A 21,803-nucleotide genomic window follows, 5' to 3' on the forward strand; every position below is an offset into this window, starting at 1 on the left:
CTCTCATATTTGGCGAGCCCAGCCCTTTCTTCTGATTCCAGATTAGTATAAGCAACTCCCCAAGAACATCTCCACTTAGAAGCCTTATAGGCAGGCGCGCCTGGGTGGCTCAGTGGGTTAAAGCCTCTGCTTTCAGCTCAGGTCATGATCTCAGGGTCCTGGGATCGAGCCCTGCATCGAGCCCTGCATCGAGCCCTGCATCGAGCCCTGCATCGAGCCCTGCATTGAGCCCCCCCCCACCCCCATCCTCTGCTCTGCAGGGAGCCTGCTTTCCTTCCTCTCTCTCTGCCTGCCTCTCTGCCTACTTGTGATCTCTGTCAAATAAATTAAAAAAAAAAAGTCTCATAGGCAAATTAGATGTAATTCTTCTAAAATTAAGTAATATTTCTCAAAAGCAGATCTTCCCTGAAATCTTCCCCATTTCACTAAGTCAATCTATTCTGGCCTTCTTTTCATTTCTTGGAGTAGGCAGCTCTTTGCCTTTGTCTGGGATGCTCTCTACTTAGCTCACTAATGGTTGGCTCCTAGTCATCCTGTAAGTCACCACTTGGAAGCTCATCAGGCGAACAGATCATCCCCACTCTCCCTCCATTTCTATCAGAGCAACATACATACTAAAGCCACTGCACTTTTCTCAGCCTGAAATGCATTTACTGATATTTCTGTTCATTTTTTGTTTTCCTCAACAGTGTGTAGGCTCAATAAGGATAGGGATCATGTTGTTTCATTCACCCTTGTTTACCATGAACCTGGCAAAATGCCTGACATATAGTAGGCCTTTGGAAATGTTTGCTGGAAAATAAATAGCACCTTATTTTTTTTTAAATATTTTATTTATTTATTTGACACAGAGAGAGATCACAAGTAGGCAGAGAGGGAGGCAGAGAGAGAAGGGGAAGCAGGCTCCCTGCTGAGCAGAGAGCCTGATGCCGGGCTTGATCCCAGGACCCTGAGATCATGACCTGAGCTGAAGGCAGAGGCTTAACCCACTGAGCCACCCAGGTGCCCCGCACCTTATTCTTTTTTAGAACACTTACCACATTCATAGGTATATAATTAAAGTTTTAAAAGATATGCAATTACTCCCTGTCAAATGTATGCTCTAGGGAGGCCATGTCCTAAATTTTATTCTTTCCCTCAACACACCGTGTCTAACACAGAGTAGGTACTCAATATTTGTTGAAGAAAGGAAGAGAGGGAAAGAAGGAATAGAAGCAGTGAAATGACTCATGGAGGGAACAGACCCTAAAAATGAATGCTTTACAGCAGTTCTTGGAAACTATGGTAACAATTCAAATACAAGCTAAAACCATTCAATCCATCATTCAGTTGTTTTGCTCCTATAATGTCAACATCTGTACCTTTGGAAACAGCTAGAGGAGTCAGCACTTTACTCATAACACAGATGTTTGATGTTATATCTATATAGCTGAAACTATCATTTTATTGTCTATTAGTAAAGCCAATTTGAATAGATCTGTGTTTCTTTAAGATACACCCTTCCTGAATGAGGGCTGTGCTATTCGGGTAGAGCCACAGTGCTTCCCCCTGTGGGACATGCATCCCACGTGTGATGCGTGTTCAGCGAAGGAACCTGGAGTTTGTCCAGTTTCTTGACAGTAATGTTATGGCATAATGGTTGTCTAAGAACTTTGGTTATCATGAAAATCGGAATGGATCACAAAGGGAATATTTCATTACCCTGTCTTTTTTATAGAATGGGCTGAGACAAGAGGAAAGTTCGTAGCATGGCTGAAATCTGCCCTATCACTTGACATGATAGAGCTGGAGAGTGGTTTGCTTTCCAGAGTGTGTACATCCTCTTAAAAAAAAAAAAAAGGCGGGATTATAGTAGTAGATTGTAATAACAGGAAAGATTCTTTGAAGAGAATCGCTCAAAAAATATTTGTTTACTTCAGTGTCAAATTAAAGAGCCAAAGTTTCTGCCCACCAAGAATTCTAAGATGACATCAGACATAAAAATAAGAAATTTCTTTAAGTAGACCAAAAAAAGCACATTAAAAAAACCAAAAACCAACAACTTAAGAATGAGTCTTTAAATATTTACCTCCTGAGAAATTTCCCTCTAGAAAGATTCTTAATTATACTTTGTTTATTAGCTCATCTGCATTATAATAGCACTAGGTACTTGTTTTTCATTAACAAAAGGTTTTGATTAAAAACTTTACACAGATAGTGCCTCTATGTAGCTGACTCATATTTTATGATTAGTGGTAGGTGTGCAGGAAGGGAATACGCTGGTTTTGTACAGGAAATACTACAGAGATTTGGAAATCTAGGTCACATAACTGAGCACTGCTATTAAAGAAGAACACAAAGGCCCATTTTTTTTTTTTTGTCTTCCGCTCAAATAAGAAAATTATGTTTAAACGAAAGTTAAAAACTGCTTTGTAATTACATTTGGTTAAGTTACATGATAATTAGTTATAGCCACAATTATCCTTTTTGACCTCCACACAGTCTTAACATGCTACTTTCATATTCAAGGAGGTTATGTTCAATGTGTACAAAGAGCAACCACTGCACAGAAAGCCAGATAATAAAATTTGTGCTTCTGTGAAATCTTTATCTGGAAATCTCAAAACTGTTTTAAACACCAGTGAAGTTTCTGCAGCATCATTAGGCAGGAGAGTTAAGATGGGGAAACTTGGCATGTCACAGGGAAAGCCAACAACTATACAGGAAAGAGAGATGCTCACGGCCCTGTACATTCCAAGGAATTTGCTTGCTTTCATGGCTTCTGAATGTGATGTCACAGTAAACACCTATCTGTGTGCTTAATTTAGGGGCTCATGGTCTTTGGAAACAGCACAAGCACCACAAAATATTTTGACGTAAAATATCTAAGCTATATTCTCAAATGCAAATATACTCCACAGCAATGTTTTGCATGCATTGATGAGTTTTTAGGGAAACGCTACTGTCTCCTTTGAGCATTTAAAAAAAAAATTGTTTACAAATGTGTGTTCCTCACTAAACTTTTTAGTCCTTGAGACATGAGAACACAGCTCACATGTTTTAGTCTAAATATAAACAATCAAACAAGACATTATTTCCTGGAATGTGTCTTTACTCCTCTATTGGGGTGGGAGACCTAACCTATACCATGCCCACACTAACAATTCAGAAAAAGAACTAAAGTCTTTCTCTGTTATTTCCCACCGTGATTAAACCAAGTGCATGAATCATTTCTGATCAGTCAACTTTAGTTCAGATTTGACTCCTGAACTACAAATTTGAAGAATAATCCTAGGTGCTGGGAGATAACATCTCTGTCTCCTAACAGATGTCATTGTTTAGATCGGCTTCCTTTGCAATTGCTTTACAACTCTGAACTTCAGGTTCCTTACTGGCAGAACCCTCTTGAGGAGTTACTATTATAAACTGTGAGTGGGCCAGAGCCTCCAATACTCTAGTCAACAACTCATTTAAAAATAACTGTGTTGGGGCGCCTGGGTGGCTCAGTGGGTTAAGCCTCTCAGGGTCTGCAGCATCTCAGGACCCTGCTCTCAAGGTCCTGAGATCGAGCCCCATGTGGGCTCTCTGCTCAGCAGGAGGCCTGCTGCCCTCCCCGGCTGCCTGCCTCTCTGCCTCATTGTGACCTCTTTCTCTCCAATAAATAAATTTTAAAAATCTCAAAAAAAAAATTGTGTCATGCATTTCATTAAAGAGAAAACAAACAACGGTTTCCACTTCAAAGGCCAACAACAATAAAAAAAGAGGGTGTAGTTAAAAAATGCAGTAAATGAACGGAGTTTGCTCTTCTGTTTGGGAAGAAGTATATAATTTGTTAGTTTTTAGAGGAAAACTTCAAGGTCTGAATTGAGAGGACACAAGTGACCGCACAAACAGGACCTTCCTTCTGGCCCACCTTTAACAAACGAGGACACACCAAGAACCATGAAGCCGACAGCTCGGTGGGATTTGGCGTATCCATGCTTTTTGTTGCTCAACGATCTAGGAAGTCATATCACATACCAATATATCTTTCTGTCTTCAGATTAGAAAAAAGAGCTCCATGATTTAAGAACTTTGTTCAAGGTATTTATATTTTTAAAAAGAGCCAATGTGTTTCCTAAGGAAGTCTTTGAAGGTTGATTTACTGCGAGATACTTAGAAAAACCTGCAGCAGTCTGTTTCCTTAAGTTAATGTCAATTCACCATCTTCTTAAGCAATAAAATGGCATTTTGCTGCTCAGAAAAACTCTCCAACCCAAAGCATAGCAATGCACTGGACAGAAGTTTGTCAGTACCTTATCAATAAAGACAGACCCACGTTTGGATCACAACCTACATTACAGGACTAGGACAGTGCAAAGATGTTTTCAAGAAGGCTGAAGTTGACAACAGCCTTGCTCACAAAGAAAGGATATTACAGATACTCCAATCCTTTTTAAAAATTTTCTTCCAGAGCCCCAAATCAGGACAGTAATTGAAAGGGTGCCCAAACACTCAAAATCAAGGTTGGCTCTGGAAGATAGACCCATGATTGTAATATCCATGGGATCCACTGAGTTTGAGGGGGAGAACTCAGCGCCTAGTTTTGTTTTCAGTCATGAAACCATGAGAGAGGTGTTGCATCTTTTATGGCCATGTTCTGTCTTGATGGTATTTGACCAATTATCCTGAAGTAAACAGGATAAAGGGTAATTTGACCAATTACCCTTTCTTGAAGTTAAAAAAAAAAAAAAAGAAGAAAAAGAAGAAGAAAAACTGTTTTCCCTTTGGTTCTCTATTACTTCAATAGTTCACGGTTAGCCTAGTCTCAGAGACATTTCTGTCACAAAGTCTGCACACAGCACCCACAGTTGTGATGTGCTGCCCTAAGGGGCATATTATTGTTAACGGCCCATCCAGTCTTTTGATTATCATTGTATGGTTAATGGCTTTTTAGGATAATAACTCTGATACAGACAATCAAATGCTTTAATTAGTTTATTACCTTTCTTTTTTTTTAATTTCAGAACAGATCCAGGCTATATTTGACTTGAATGTGAGAGTATAGGGCAATACAACTTGAAGGTCATTACAGGTCAGTTTAATCCTCAATGGGGTTCCTCTGTCTCTCACTTTAGCTCAGTTTCCAGGAGTTGAGGTGGCTTCTAACCCATATTTTATTTGTAAACAATATTGGCATATCAAGACAATATGACAAAAGTATAGAACATCAGGGGAAAGATAAGCAAAATAACAGAAGGGATGAGAAGTTTTTCTAAACGACTGGGAGTGGAGAGGAAAACAGAACAAGTAAGACTGGAAAGGTGGAAAGGATATGGGATCAACTGTCTTTTGTACCCAAGATAGCAGAACCAATGAATGTACAAAAGAATTCGTGGTTCGGGCACCTGGGTGGCTCAGTTGGTTAGGCGACTGTCTTCGGCTCAGGTCATGATCCCAGAGTCCTGGGATCGAGTCCCAGATTGGGCTCCCTGCTCAGTGGGGAGTCTGTTTCTTCCTCTGACCCTCTCCCCTCTCAGGCTCTCTCACTCTCTCTCTGAAAAAAATACATAAAATCTTAAAAAAAAAAAAAAAAGAATTGGTGGTTCCCACATTTTACAGGTGAGGAGACCGAGGCACAGGGAGGTTATGAGACACATAAAGGTCTTACTGCTCATAAGAGTCAGATGTAGGATTTGAACCCAGGATACCTGGTTCTAGAGCCACTGTATGACTTCTTCCATTACATAAAAATAACATGAAAGTGTGAGAAGTTTCAAAAAGCTGGGGGTTAAAAAAAAAAAAAAAAGGACCAAAAAGTAAGAAGGCCAAAATGTAAATAGTGATAGCCTCTTGGTAGTGGATCATGAGCAGTTTTTCCTGCTTATTCATTCTTTTCAGATCTTTGCAAAATAACAAAAATAAAGTTTAACACATTTTTTATGTCAGCAGACAATAAAATAAAAATATTGCTGGCCTAACTAACATTCTCCCTCTTATCTTAGCACTTCTCAATTTAGAAAAACGAAGCACATACTGAAATGACATGTTGCTGACAGCTATCAGAGCACATGGCATCCCTCCTTAGGAAAAATCACAGAAACCTGGGCTCAGGCAGGGATGCGTTCAGATTAAGCAACTTTCAACACATGCTGTAGGACTGGTATAGGTTCAGTTCAGTTTCCTATACCTTTTCTCCCCTACCCCTCCACCTTTTAAACTAGAGTTACATAACTGATATTTGTCATATGACCAGGAGATCCTAAGAGATATTGAAATGCCTCATGAATCACAGAAGATTAAACTGACATTCAAGACAGTGTTGGTGTAAGATGTATTTCTGCCCTCACCAATCTACCAGAGCTTCTCGCCTAAAGGTCACAAATGCTTACAATCACAGCCGGTCCCTTGCCCACATATTGTCCTCTTATTACCAGTGTTGAACGATGCTTTCCACTCCCTCCTTGAAATTCTCTTCTCCTGGGTGTTTTTTTTTTTTTTTTTTAAATCTCCCAGTATTCTACTCTTCGTTTCTACTTCTATCATCCTGACTGTTCCCCATCTGGCCCTTCTCCCTCCTCTGAGCTGTCCCTAAAAGACTTTTCCTTCTTCCTGTTATACCCTTTCTCTGGAGGGCTTCAGTTATCAGAACTACCAGAATCATCCCCAAGGCAACATCTCCAATCCTGTGGTCTCTCCCAATCTCCCTGCTAGATGTCTACCAGCATTTCTAATGTCTAATACAGAACTCGTCTTTCTTCTATCCCAAAGCTGTCTTCCCTTCTGGGTTACTTGTGACTTTTAATGGTTCTACCACCCTTCAATAATCTGGGCTCAAAAATTCAGGGCCATTTTGACTTCTCTTCCTTGTTTCTCTCTTCAGTTATTATTTAGTCCTATACCACCTTCCTCCACGATCTTATTTACTTAGTCGATTCACACATGTTGAGTAATTGCTGTAGGGAAGGATTCTGGGGCTGCAGTGGCGAACAAGACAAGTGAGAACCCTGCCTTCCTGGAGTTTATATTCTAGTAGGGCAGACACAATTTCAAGTGGCAATTAGTACTATTAGAAAAACAAATAACGCAGGGGTACCTGGGCAGCTTGGTCGGTTCAGAATCTGCCTTTGTCTTGATTCCAGGGTCCTGGGATCTAGGACCTGGGATCTAGGACCCTGAGTCAGGGTCCTTGCTCAACAGGGGGTCTGCTTCTCCCTCTGCCCCTCCCCCCATGCATGTGCGTGCATGCACACTCTCTCATCCTCTTTCTCTCTCTCAAATAAACACAATCTTAAAAAGAAAAAAAAGGAAAACAACCTAGAGGGACCATGAGTAATTGATAGTGGTAACAGGGGCTACTATTTTAGATAGCTGGCTACGAAAAGTCTCTTCAGAAGATGACATTAAAGCTCCCTGAATGTGAAAGTGAGCCTTGTGAAGATCTGAAGAAAGACTGTTCTAGGGAGGTGGAACAGCAAGTACAAAGGCACTGGGGTGGAAATGAATTTGGCATGTTTGAAGAACTACAAAAAAACCAATGTGCCTGGTGTAGTATAAGTAACGGAAGAGTGGTAGACAATGAGACCAGATAGGGCAGAAATGAAGGACCTTGCAAACTATGATAAGGAGTTTGGATCTTATTCTAAGTGTAATGGGAAATGTTAGGGGAGTTTTGACTTAGGGGGTGATGGGGTCTGATTCAACCATTAAAGACCACTAGAGAGCAGACTATAAGGGAAAGTAATATAGTACTTGTTAAACAAACAAAAAAATCCACACCATATTCTTGGGCAATACACATGGCCATTAAGCCACTTTTTGGATTTTTTTAAAGTAATCTTTACATTCAACATAGGGCTCGAACTCATAACCCGGATATCAAGAGGCACATACTCTAACTGAGCCAGGTGAGTACTCTGAGCCATTTTTTTATAAATGAAAGTTTCAATTCAACAGATATGCAATTTCTTCACTCATAAATAATGATGTTATGAGTTGAAATACTTTCATTTCCTTAGATTAAAATAACACCATATTTTTGAACTGGACAGTAAGCAATGGAGCATATAGGCTTGCTCATCTAAATGAAACCAAATCTTTTGGGCATTTTGCCATCAGTAATGTCCAACAGCACAATTAAGAATGAATTAACAAAAGTATTTATAAAATTCACAGATTGCATGTAATGAGGTACAATGGACCAGGCATTCAGTGTGCCAAACAGGAATGAATAATGCTAAAATTATGTTTCCACTAGGGGTCTACAAAGAAGGAAGCTGAAAATAAAATGAATAAAAGATAAAGGCATTTCAATTATTGTCAGGTTATAAAAGGTTTGTACTTTTATGTCATGTGAAGCTAGAGAATGGAGGCATAGCAAATGAGTCTATTATGTCAGTATCATTTGGAGTCAGACAATTAAGCTTTTGGCATCTACCAACACTGAATATGTCACCTATAAAACTGAACACAACGTGGTAGATTGAGACAAAAAAAAAAAAAAAAGACCATTATGAAATAATCAGTATTCCTATTAGGCTTTTAAGGTTCCTTTTATTTACAAAAAGCAATTCACTCATCTCTGTATTCTCTGGGTTTATTCAAAAAGCAATTCACTCATCTCTGTATTCTCTGGGTTTATTCATTTCCTTCCATGTACAGAAATAAATGTCATGCTTGCCTTTTCATTCCCAAAAGTCTAAAAAGGGAAGAGCACCACAGTAGGGAATGATGACTTTCTTTCTTACTGGGTTTATGGGTGAGGTAACTTAACATGGAATTCATTCATCAAACAGTCATGGAGAATCAACCATGTGTCAAACACCGTAATAGGTAGCAGGAATACTAAGCCAAAAAAGACAGCATCACATGGTGAGAAGGGAGAGCTGCTTCTCTGAGGAAGACTCAAGACAGCATTTCTAACATAACAGCAGCTGTTTCTGAGGCTGGTGTCTTAATTAAGATTGTAAAAAAGTATCCTTTCTAGTAAAAAAGTATCCTTTCTATTTTTCCTTCCAAATTTCCTTTGGTTGAATAGAAAAGAGTCAAAGAGGTGAAGGAGACAGAGAAGAGTCATCTCATGAGGGGTGTGAAGATTGACTCGAAGCTCTAAATGTAACTTGTATCTCCTATTCTAATGGAATGAGATGCTGTATTCCAGGGAAAATTCTAGCCATGCCACTCTAAAGGTTGTCTCCTCAACTGAGAAGACAGAAGCAAATGGCAGTAGTTTATGATACTGATTTTCTATTGCTATGCCAAATGATCAGATATTTGGCAGCTTAGAATAACACACATGTATTTTATTACCTCACAGTTTCTGAGGATCAGGATTCTGGGAAAAGCATAGCCAAGTCTTCTACCTAGGGTCTCACAAGGCTGCAGTCTCATCTGAGGCTTGACTGGGGAAGGTTTTGCTATTGTCAAAAGAATTCAATTCCTTGTGGTTATAGAAATAATAAAGACTTCTGTTCCCCTGGCTATCCACCTGAAGCTGCCTTCAATTCCTTGCCATATGGGTCTCCCAACATAGCAACTCACTTCTTTGAAGCCAGAAAGGAGTGGGAGACTCTAGCAAAATGGGCACTAAAATCATGCAATGTTAGCATGTATATCTTGTCTTTGCTGTGCTCTACTGGTTAGAAGTAAATCACAGATCCTGCACATCCTCCATGGGACAGGATCACACAAAAGCATGAACACTGAGAAGGATGGATCATAGGGACCCTGACATAAAGAGGGTCTACCACATTACTTAGACTTGTCCCCTCTATGTTAATTTAACATACTGAACCTTCTTTCTTTTTATTATTGCTTCAAATACAGCTCTTCCCATCTTTAAAAATTTTTTAAAGCTGAACTTAATCCTCGCTTTAACATTCATGCCACTATTCTTAAGAGTTCTTGTTAGTACTAGGTTGTTTGTCCAGCTTTTATATATTTGTTTGAACATCTAAGCTTAGCATAGAACTCTAGGAAGTTTTCCTTGATTTATATGTACACTTCTGCCCTCTCCTTCTTGCTGAGACTATAGGGGGAATTCTGAATGGAATTCATTTTTTTAAGATTTATTACTCCACAAGTCACATTTGCTATCCACGGTCTCTAAACATTAAGAACAAACCCATTTAACCCAAGTTTAACATAAAACAAAACTGGAATCTGGAATCTGTGGTATATGTCCAGATATGTACATAATAAACAATTGCATCCTCTTTAGATTCTCTTAGTAGAACTACAATCCCAGCAGGTGTTACTGTAGTTGAAGTGCTTCCCTATTACAATAGCTTGGCACACACTAGTTAACAATCCACCTTAATGAAAGCATCATCCACACTCTTTTTCTGCCTGGGCTGTTTGAGGTCCACTTTTACAGACTTACTTTGGTGGTTTCTCTCTCTCTCTTTTTCTTTCTTTCTTTTCTTTCTTTTTTTTTTTTTCAGTTCTATTGCTCTTTCTGGAACATCACCCTCTTCACATTTATGGATTTCTGACAGGAAAATGCCTGTAGTCTTGCGCCCCTTCTACCAGATCTGAAAAAAAGGTGTGGTCATTCATGGAAATAGTTTTTGGTCACAAATCCCCAGCTGATGGTGCATAGCACCCACCTAGGGTCTGTATGTATGAGAGAGAAGAGTTAATTCTGTTCTTCCACAGGTCTCTCCTACCTCATGACTGAGCTTTAACTGTTTACTTTCTACTACAGGGGCATCCTCAACACTGCAGAGTCTGATCTTAGTGTCTCATACATAGGTGTTCAACAAATATTTGTGGGAAGAATTGGCCAGCGTCTACTTCTATGTATAAGTAGATAGTGCTATGTATTAGATTCATTCATATGGATGGGCATTTACTTTATTTAATAAATTCCTAGAAATGAAACTGAGGTTCAAAGAAAATGTACATTTTGACTCTCAGAGACAGAGACAGACTGTTCTCTACAAGAGCGGAACTGAGTGAAATCTGCCAATGGTATATAAGTGTGTTGGGGTTTCCTTATGTATTCACTAACACTATAGATATGTGGCCCTCTGGTAAATAAAAATGGCCTCATTATTTTAAACTCACTCCTAAGTGACATCAAAACATATATGCTAAACATTCATATATATTAAGTATCATTATTAAGTATTAATTAGTTATAAAATAGAAATATCTCATGAACACCTACTATGTGCCATATACTGTTCTAAACATTACCTAAATTGTAATGAAAATGATATTCAAAATCCTTATCCTCAAGGAGCTCATATTTTAATAGAGGAGACAGACAGTAAATAAGTAAGTGAACAAATAATACTGTGAAGTCCTACGAAGAGAATAAATTATGGGAGTGAAACAGAGATTTGGAGGTAGAGAGGAGGCCAACATTAAATAGACTATTGGGGCCCTTGGCTGACTTAGTAAGAAGAACACGTGACCCCTGAACTCAGGGCTGAGAGTCCCAGCCCCATGGTTGGTGTAGAGATTAAATAAATAAATAAAACTCTAAAAAAGAAATAGATGGTTATGAAAGTAAACAGGCTGAGGATTGAATGATATACCATGAACCGGACCTCTCCATCCATACTGTCCTGTTTTCTCAAGTATCAGGCACTCTCCTGCCTCAGGGCCTTTGCACTTATAATCTGGCACATTCTCCTAACAGGTATCTATAAGACTTACTCCTTCCTTGTATGGGTGAAATGCCTGTGCAAGTCTAGTTTAAGGGTTTGCAGTGAACTGGTGCTAGCTGTACCCATTCTCAGGTAGTATTAGTACTGCTGTCTTCTATACAAGTTCAGCAAGGCTTCCCTCTCCATTAAAAGACTAGGACATCTGGAGAGCCCTTCTCTACTGCCCCTTTAAAGAATGAAATTTTACTTGGCAACTGTTTTTAGAGGCATTTTAGCACTTGGTTTCTCACATGTTCTCAGTGGAGTAATTTAATAATGATAGATTACATAAATTGACATGAGTAGACATCTTTCACCACCTTCTAAGATTTCCAGCTGTCAAAAAAAAAAAAAAAAAGGGAAGGAAAAAGGAAAAGAAAAAAAGATAAAGGTGGGGTAGGGAGAGAATAGTTTATTAGTTTGTATCGGACAGGGTTGCAGGGACAAAGTAAAATACCCTTTTTACACATTGACCATGAATGATGAAGGGATAATGAGGAAGATAATGATGATATATGTATTGAGCACCTACCAGATGGAAGCCACTTTATAAACATCATCTTTAATCAGCTAACCTATTCAGATATATTAGTTTTAATCCTCTAAACAACCCTATGAGTTAGTGATATCTCCAATTTCATAGATGAAGAAAATGAGACTCAGGGAGATAACAAAACCCCCAAAGCATAAATCTATTAGGTGGAAGGGCTGATATTTGAACCCTGTAGCATATGGTCTTTTTAATACTATCCTGCCTTTCTACAGTAACAATGAAACTATCTTTTTGATACAGATATCATTCAGGTTGCAAATAGCTATTTTTTTTAATGTAAAAACTAAAGGCAATTTCACAAATGATACTTCATTTTATCCTGTGATATAATGAGCAGTAATGCTCCTTCTTTCCATTTTGTAAATGGAGCAAAAGTGAGGTTGAGGAATTTACCTAAGGTCTAAAAAATCTTGTCCTAGACGCAGATTTTCTCAATCTCAATGCTCTCTCTCTAGCCTACTTGAACTTTAACTTTCATTAGCATTTGGTGGTTACTATAAAAGAAACGAAAAACACAAATAGCACTGTATAGTCCCAAGACCTAATCATTTTTTTAGTCTAGTTGGTAATATTGGTAGAATAGTTCATAAAGTCACATACTTGACTCTGTATCTTTAGTTTCAAGATCTTTATCAAGGCACATTTATTATTTCTTCTGCATGCATTATTTTGTAAATGGTTTCAAAGAGAGCTTTTTTACTGTAAGTTTTCTATGATGCTTAAAAATTCTTTTACTTAAATTTTTTTTATGTTTTAAAGATTTTATTTATTTATTTGACAGAGAGAGAGAGATCACAAGTAGATGGAGAGGCAGGCAGAGAGAGACGGGGAAGCAGATTCCCTGCTGAGCAGAGAGCCTGACACAGGCTCAATTTCAGGACCCTGAGATCATGACCTGAGCTGAAGGCAGACACTTAACCCACTGAGCCACCCAGGGACCCCTCTTTTAATTTTAAAAAGAATGCTTTGAATTTCAGAATTAACAAATACTCACTCCAAAAAAAGAGAAAAATTAAACAATATAAAGATTTCTAATAAACAAACAAACCCACAGATATTTTCCCAATCTGACCTCCTGAGAAAAACATTGCTATCAGTGAGTTAGGTTGGAATCTATACCTGTTTAGAAGCTATTAAGGCTCTTTAAGCCTTGTTGTTTTATTCATAATATTTGTAAATCATGAAAATTAGTTAAGCTGAGATAAATTTTGGTCAATGATTCTAATTAAAATAAAAAATGAACTCTAATCAAACAATCTTATATTTATACAGTACTTTATATTTACAAAGTACTTTTATACTAGTTCACTCAATCCTTGGAACAACTTTATTAGGAAGACTGTATCCCCACCTTCCAGACCGAAAGCTAAGACTCCAAGAGGTCATCGTAAACTTATCAAATCTAAGACACCACTGAGAATACCACACTTTGCCATTTTATATGCTAAAAAACAAAACAAAACAAAACCAAAAACGCCAATTCAGTTGTGACATAATGACCTAAGTGGACTTGTGAGACTCACAGGACTTAATATTAGAAGACCTGAGTCAGGGGTCTGGCATTACCCTTTCCAAGCGTGTGACTGAGGCAAACCTTTTCTTTTCCCCTCCTAAAAATAAACGTTTACTCAGCATCTGAAGTGTGCTTACGGGAACAAAGCCAAGGAGAACATGAAGTAGTTGGTACACGTCAGAAACGGGTAAGGTAAACCATTTAAGTTCTCTGAGCCTTGATCTTTTCATATCTTTTAAATTAAAAAACAATAATGCCTATTTCACAGGGTTGCCCTGAGGACATATGGATGAAAAATCGTACTTTCAAACCACCTATGGCATTATTATTTTAAAATATATTTATTTGTAGTAGTAATATTAATACTCTACTGTTCACAGCAGGAACTTCTGATCTACACTGGTGTATCATATTAAGTCATTATTAAAGCCGTTCCTGCACACGACAGCTACTGCCACTGTCTCCCTTGAGATGAGCTGTTAATACTCTGTCCTCATATGAACTCTGGAGAATACCTTTTCATTAACCCGAAACAATGTATTCCATTTGGATGAGGACATTTTCAGGCCTCGAGGGAAAATATTTCTTTCTGGCATCATTAGCATTTTGCTTGTTGGGTTATAGGACTGAAACATGAGTCCCATGGTAGACTATCACTGCAGTCAGCTCTAATTGTGAAGGAACCGAAGTTCCATTTTTCTGGAAGAGAGATAGTGTACTACACTCAAACATCATTGCCTTCTGGAAGTTTTTTTTTTTTTTTTTTTTAAAGATTTTATTTATTTATTTGACAGGCAGAGATTACAAGTAGGCTGAGAGGCAGGCAGAGAGAGAGAAGGAGGAAGCAGGCTGCCTGCTGAGCAGAGAGCCCGATGCGGGGCTTGATCCCAGGACCCTGGGATCATGACCTGAGCCAAAGGCAGAGGCCTTAACCCACTGAGCCACCCAGGCCCCCCTGCCTTCTGGAAGTTTTGTAGCAGTCCTTTTTTTTTTTTTTTAACCTTTGTGTTGGAAATCATACTATGTTCCCATGTTAGTGCAAGGTATATAGGCTTTTCCCTGAATAAATCCTAGATACTGCATATCCTGCAATCCCCTTGACAACTCTATTCCTGCCTGGTGGGAGGAACTGAGTCTTGTTCATCTGGACATGTCTTCATAGCTTCCAGCTGCTGGCAGTATACGTGATTAAAGTATGTATCTGAAATATTTCCCTGGAAATGGTCTTCTAGGAAGACCATGTGGTAGCTCTGGGATTGATTCACACTAGGTATTTTGTGTCTACGCTAAATACTGGAAATATGGTGGCTTTCTGATTTTTATGACTGGCAAGCTGTATTATATCTGCTTCTTATGGACCAACAGAAAATAGTAGAGAGTTACAGATTTGATATTGCTACATAACTTTAGCATTTCAACTCTCAGGAATTTGTTTAATGAAAAAGGCAAATACCCAAGAATTAATTAATGTGCAGAAGGAGCAACAGGAAAACATGCGATAGAGATCCAAGATGATAAGAGAACTGCTTTGTGCATCTGGACTTCTGACCCAGTCTGCACATGAATATCAAGTTTAAATATGAATACTGAATTCCAGGTGTTCCAAAATGTGATATTCAGTGATGAACTACTGAATCTCTTCTTATTTTTTTTTTTTTAAGATTTTATTTATTTATTTGACAGAGAGAAATCACAAGTAGACAGAGAGGCAGGCAGAGAGAGAGAGGGAAGCAGGCTCCCTGCTGAGCAGAGAGCCCGATGCGGGACTCGATCCCAGGACCCTGAGATCATGACCTGGGCCGAAGGCAGCGGCTTAACCCACTGAGCCACCCAGGCGCCCCCTGAATCTCTTCTTAAAAATGAATATTTGTTCCTTGCCACTCAAACTCGCTATAACTACCAACCAGTCTTCCTGCGTTCTTTACTCTTGTTACTCCTATAACCCAGTTTCAAACAAATGCCTGGATCATCTTTTAAAATGTAGATCAGATCAGGTTTTTTTCTCCTGCTTAAAGCCATCATGGGCTTTTATGACACTCAAAAGAAATTCCACCCCTGAAGCAAATAATACATTATATTTTAAGTAAAAAAAAAAAAAAAAAAAAAGGAACAAGAAAATCCAAACTCCTTAAAAGTGTTCAAATCCCTGTGTGGTCTTGATCTGCTCTACATTTCCACCCTTATCTCATGCTTACTTGTCTGTTCCCTCCTACGTATCAGAAACCCAGGCTTTCTTCTGTCCCTCCAATACGTCAAGATTGCTCCTACTTCAAGGCTTTAGGATTTGGCCAAAAAAAAAAAAAAAAAACAAAAAAAAAAAACCCAAACTCTTCCCATAGATTTTCTCTTGGCTGAATCTTGGCTCAAAAGTCACCTCTTCAAAAAAAAAAAAAAAAAAAAAAAAGTCACCTCTTCAAAGAGGCTTAGGATTCCCACTCCTACATCATCTGGTTTTATTGTATGCTCAATAGTCATGGCTGTCTGGAGTTATTTACTGACTTGCTAACTTGTTTGTCCAATTCTACCCTTACAATGTACCTAAGCAGCTTAACAGCAAGGACTTTGTAAGCTAGTACCCCACTGCCTAGGTCAGGGTCAGGCTGATTGCAGAGACTCAATATAGTTCATGAAGGAATGAAGTAATATATCTAAATGGCTACCTTTTCTTTACATGAGGTATTTCTCTCTCACTTTTTTTTTTTAATACCCTGGAAATAAAACTGTACCAGGAAAGAAATTACTTATTTTTATTGAAGCGAACAATAATTTGCTCATGTAAAGCAAAATTAAATAACCCAAGCACAGTTTCCTTTCCAGAGATCACCCGAGATTACATTCAATATATTTTCTTAATGGAACATCACAGCAGTGACCTACTTTCAAACTGCAACAATACAAGAGAATATGTGAGTTCATGGTTCTCCTTGAATGGTGTGACAACACCAGTATTTACAACAGGTATTATCTAGCTCTGAATGATCAAACCACTAGAGAACAGGTTCAACTCACTACAAAAACAGGTGAAACGACATTAGAGTCACAGAAACTACCCCCTTATGCTTGGAACAATCTGTCCCAATTCTAGGAGAAAAACGATATATATATATATATGGCAATGATAACTTTATGAAGAAGGAAATACTATAATGCCCATTCTAAACAGGATAGCTGACTTTCACAAAAAAATCTATAGCTTTTCCTTTGATAAACTCATGTTAGTTAATAAAAATATGTGCGGGGGGAAATAAGAGAAGCAGTGATGATGGTTTGAGACCGAGACTAAGTACAGTGAGAAATGCTGTATCAAGTCTGACTTCTAAAAGGGGGGAAAAAAAAAAACTATTATAAAGTCCTTCAAATGTGCAGTACAACATTTCCCCTTTTTCTCACAAAACGTTTTCCCATCTGCCTAAATAACTTCCAATTAGCGTCAGAATTTAAAGACAAAAAGCAGCTATTACTGACATTCTTATTTTAAAAGCTAAAATACTGTCAGTTTCAGACAGGAACACCTGAATTGACGGGGGAAGGTTCCACAGACAAATCTATATAATCACCTGGTCATTGTTTGGTAGGGGTAAACTTCACCTTTGTTTTCAACTGGCTGAGTGAAAATTACAGGATTATTCAACCAATTTATAACAGTTGAACATCTTTATTTCTGCCATTAAAAGAAATGCTGTGATGCAAATAATTATCTATGTATTTTTATGCACATCACTCATTATTTTCTTTCCAAAATACCAACAGGTGGGATTATTGGGTTAAAATACATGACCACTAAAATATTATTTCAACTTTCAAAAAACACTTTTCAAAGAGATATTTTAAAAGCTCTTGATACGTACTGCAAAACTGATTCCCAGGGACGTTGTGCCAAGTTATATTCCCACCTGTAGTGGATGAGAATATTTACTTTCAACTTTAATTAGTGGCAGGTCCAGATGGCTCCTAAATTGGATGGATTTTTTTTTTTTTTAATGCCTAATATATAACTTAAGAAAGCGCATTCTCCACAGGAAGATTCCTGCTCCCTGCTTCCTTTGCTCAGGCATCACTTGGGTCCTCGTGGGTGTAGAAACCTTGGCTCCAGCTGCTCATCTCAATCCCGTGAATCTCTGAAGCTTAAGGGCTCACTTATCATTACAGTTTTACCCTCTGTTCTTGGTGCAGAGAGACGCGCATTTTTTGGTTTTCATCTTTTAAATACACAAACATAATTTTAAATGTCATTTCTAAGTGTAGGAGCAGAATGGGGAGGTTTTGGCATGAGATCACTCTGCCATCTTGGTAGATGGTAGTCTCTTCTGAATCCTGACAGCTCTATTTTCTTGCTTTAATACTGTGGACTTTTTCAGGATCATATACTGGTATGCTTATGGATATATATATATTTGTTTAAAAGATCTTGAATGAAAAGTGTATGCACATATATATACACACACACACACACACACAAAATAAATGCATAAACATAAAAAAATAACACACACATGCATGTGTATATGTGTGTGTGTGATGTATTTCTCTTTATAAAAGCTTGAATTTAGAGGAGTCTCTACTCAGAACTGGTTTTTGACCTTTGAAAGGATGCGTGGACCCTGTGGCTGCACTGACATTCAACCAAGTTGTTGTTGGTGTTACCCTCTCGCAGCTCTGGCAGGGAGCTGGCCAGCGTGCCCTCCTGTTGTGAGTAGAAGGATGATGCAGCAATCTGAGGGGAGTGAGAGGTGAGCCAGGACCAAGGTGGCTGTCAAGAGCCCTGTGGCATCTGGTGCAGAAGCCACTGTCCCGGGCTCCCTTTCCTATGTGCCCCAGTGCATGTCAGATGTCAAGTATGTCTACACTGCCAACGGACCAAGCCCCAGTTGGCCTTCTGCTTGACACAGAATGTGTGAATCGTGAGGATTTCAAAAATGCCACTGACTCACCAAGATAAAAGAAGAAAAACAGCCCAGTTACCGCCTCGCCAGTCGTTGGCTTTATTCATTACCCCTTCAAATCAGAATGCATTAAGGACTGACCTCCTGCCACAGTGACCTCCAGTTACTCCCACAATCACCACTATTGTTCAGCAGGGGGGCTAACAAGTTGGTGGTTCGTGTTTTCACTGTATGTGGTCCTATTTGCCCTATCGAAAACTTTTTGGGATTTGCCTGTACGACTATTGCTTTTGAAGATTTTTACACTACATTTATCATTTCTTTGGGAATTTTGAAGGAACTTAGATGCCTGGGATTGGCTGCCAATTTATCAGGAAGTCAATAAGTTCTTATTAAAGATCTCCTATGGAATATCTGGCCAGATATTATTTTATTATGCATTTTAAAAACAGAACTGCAGGGGCACCTGGGTGGCTCCATTGCTAAGCGTCTGCCTTCAGCTCAGGTCAGGATCCCAGGGTCCTGGCATAGAGCCGGACACTGGGCTCTCTGCTCTGCAGGCTTCTACTTCTCCCTCTGCTACTCCCCCTGCTTGTTCCCTCTCTGTCAAATAAATAAATAAAATCTTAAAAAAAAAAAAAAAAAAAGAACTGCTTCTTCCTGCTTTTGTTACAGGATTATTTTGTCAATCTAGATGTCGGCCGAAGACCGCAGTTCAAAACAAGTAGCTCTTTCAAATAAAGATTACACTAACACATTACGATACTGACTATGTAAATATTGATGGAGGGGTCCAATACCAATTGAAAAATGCCTATTTGTCTATATAACATTTCAGTGGAGGCAGTATAATGGAACACACCTAAGTTTTGTTATAGTGAGCAATAAACAACTGAAAGATAAGCTGCTGATTCAGACACTTAACCACGGTTTCCTGTGATGGTTACATTCTAACTCAAAGTTGAAAGTAACATTAAATGTTATATATTAAGAAAAGCTCTCATCTACTCTATTTTCAAATGGCTCCAAACTAAAAGAAGATTTAGACAATAATTACTGGACGCCTGGGTGGCTCAGTGGGTTAAAGCCTCTGCCTTCAGCTCAGGTCATTATCCCGGGGTCATGGGATCGAGGCCTGCATAGGGCTCTCTGCTCAGCAGGGAGCCTGCTTCCCTTCTTCTCTCTCTGCCTGCCTCTCTGCCTACTTGTGATCTCTGTCTGTCAAACAAATAAATAAAAAATTTAAAAAAAAGATGTAGATAATAATTACTTAATACTCTGCACAGAGGAGAAAGTACATTTAAATGAGCTGCTTTAAATAATAGTAAGAATGTGGTGCCAGCATTAGCAGCACCAGCAGCAATGATGTCACTTGTGGAATATCTTCTACTACCAGGTGCTTGTTTTGCCACTTCCCAAGTATCTCACTTGATCCCCCAATCCTGTCACTTCAGTTATTGTGAGCTCCACCTTTCACATGGTGAGAGAGAACCAGAGATGAAGTCATTTGCCCAGTGGAGTTGGCTGACCAACTGGGATGATCCCTGGGGCACCTCTGGGGATCTGCAGGGCTTCTGCAGAGCACTGTTTACGTGGGTTCAGATTGGTCCTCTGGGCTGCCTCCAGGAGCCCCATCCTTCTCCATTGCTAAAGGCATCCTGACGAGAGCTGAAGGGCCAGGTATGCAAGGCTATAGGAAGCATTAGTGTTCTCTACATTAAGATCCTACATCTTAAGTCGGGGTTTATGCACACGCTGAAGAAGGATGCAAATGTGTGTGATTGCACATGTCTGGGAACAGGGCTTCTGTGAGATTTCAGTGGAGGCCACCATCCAAAAAAAGGTTCAGAATTATCTCCTACATATTCCCCAGGGACTGGTTTTAAGCTATAATACCCAAGAAATCTGATTCTCATTTCTGAGGAAATCCCATCGTATAACATCCCAGAGTGTACTTATGCTAAGAAGAAAGCAGAGGTAATTACCCAAGAGAAAATTCCAAATTGTTACTTGCGATAAGCAGACAGTCACACCAAAGGAAATGAGGTTAGAGACTGCAGTTGAATTATCTACCTCATGGTAGTGATTTTCTGCTTTTCATTACATACAGAAAAAACCTACTGCATAAAGAAAAAGAAAAACGAGCTGAGTTTATCTGAATTATCAAACATAAAAAGACAAGTCATAAAAATTATAAAAGGACTGGGAATATATGCCAATATTAGCAATTATATTTCTACATAAAAAGACAATGCAGAAACTATTGGCTAGTTTAAACAGCAGACTTGGTACAATCTTATGACAGCTAAAAAGTGCAGATGGAATTTTTCACTTTTCTTCCAAAGAAGTTCTGCTGAATTTCAAATATTTTCTTTGAATAATCATGTTTGACAAATGTAAAGGTTAATGTTAGCGAGGTAATTAAAACTGATGATCGCAATGTCCGCTGGGCTGTGTGTGTGTGTGTGCAGGTGTTTCCCTCCACTGTTCCCACCCTCATTTAAAAATGTCTAATATATAAAATTCTGAGTATACATATAATACATTAGAACTGATTATTTTCATCTGAAACCTACAGAATTTGTTTACATAAAGAGTTCTTATAGGGTTTTTGAAATATAATTTTTGATTTTTAAAAAATGTAATAGGTTACATAAAATTAAGAACAAAAGACCTCCCTGCAGAAATTGAGCAGATACTATTAGAGGCATGTCTTTCAAATCTTTTTGTGACATAGTTTTGAAGTTAAAAATTACCCCCAAAGCGTCTTTAAAAAGGAAGCCAAACCATTTGCTACCTAGGACTTTACTCAAAACTTGGATACTTTGTTAACAAAGAATTTCATCTGTGCCTCTCCACACTTATATTTTTATTTCTATTTTTTTAAAATTTTTTTTTAAAGATTTTATTTATTTATTTGACACAGAGAGATCACAAGTAGGCAGAGAAGCAGGCAGAGATAGAGGAAGGGAAGCAGGCCCCCTGCTGAGCACAGAGCCCGATGCGGGACTCGATCCCAGGACCCTGAGATCATGACCTGAGCCGAAGGCAGTGGCTTAACCCACTGAGCCACCCAGGCGCCCCACACTTATATTTTTATATGTTCCCCAGCATAGGGAAGATTAAGAGTGGCAAACAGGGATCGTGGAATGGGAGAGGCCAACCAGCAGACAGATAAACATAAGAACAAACAGATAAAAACGGAGACTAAATCCATGAAGAGCCAAAAGCGCTGGGAGGCA

At 38.8% G+C, this 21,803-nt stretch overlaps 1 protein-coding gene across 9 annotated transcripts in view; it reads right to left on the minus strand.

Annotated features, from left to right (window-relative positions):
* STXBP4 (syntaxin binding protein 4) overlaps window positions 1–21,803 on the minus strand; it is a 270,874-nt gene that overhangs the window by 149,888 nt on the left and 99,183 nt on the right. The window lies entirely within an intron of this gene.

Source organism: Neovison vison, chromosome 5 (genome assembly GCF_020171115.1).
Source record: "Neovison vison isolate M4711 chromosome 5, ASM_NN_V1, whole genome shotgun sequence".
In the NCBI taxonomy this organism is placed as follows: Eukaryota; Metazoa; Chordata; class Mammalia; order Carnivora; family Mustelidae; genus Neogale; species Neogale vison.